This window comes from Mastomys coucha, unplaced genomic scaffold (genome assembly GCF_008632895.1).
Source record: "Mastomys coucha isolate ucsf_1 unplaced genomic scaffold, UCSF_Mcou_1 pScaffold12, whole genome shotgun sequence".
NCBI classification, from domain to species: domain Eukaryota; kingdom Metazoa; phylum Chordata; class Mammalia; order Rodentia; family Muridae; genus Mastomys; species Mastomys coucha.
The window spans coordinates 34,370,606-34,371,069 of NW_022196894.1; the positions used below are offsets into that span (position 1 = coordinate 34,370,606).

At 43.1% G+C, this 464-nt stretch overlaps 1 protein-coding gene across 3 annotated transcripts in view; it reads right to left on the reverse strand.

Annotated features, from left to right (window-relative positions):
• Casr (calcium sensing receptor) overlaps positions 1-464 on the reverse strand; it is a 77,528-nt gene that overhangs the window by 21,913 nt on the left and 55,151 nt on the right. The gene's annotated exons all lie outside the window — the stretch shown is intronic.

Below are 464 nucleotides of genomic sequence, written 5' to 3' on the forward strand. Positions count from 1 at the left end.
TAACTCGGATCTTATTCAAGCCACACTAAAGCAGTCCCCAGACACTTGATGACTATTAGGAGCAATGCTTTAGGTGTTCCGGGCATTGGACTAATTGATGGTTGAGCTGCAGCTTTCCAGGGACAGATATTCAAACACCATCAGTTTTGTAGCAGTCAGTTCCTCAGACGTTTGAAAAGGTTTCATGAATCCAAAGTCCTACTTTGATCTCATTGTGATATTGCATTTTTTGTAATCAGTCGGATGATTAATCTTTGTTATCTTAACTGATCACCCAGGAGACGGAGGCCTATCCCTGAGTGTGACCATGAATGTGGCTTCAAAGAGGGAATAGTTGAGGAGGAAAGACTCACTCTGATGCTGGCACCATCCCTCTGCCTGAGGGCCTGAATAGAAAGGAAGAAGAAGAAGAAGAAGAAGAAGAAGAAGAAGAAGAAGAAGAAGAAGAAGAGGAAGAGGAAGAG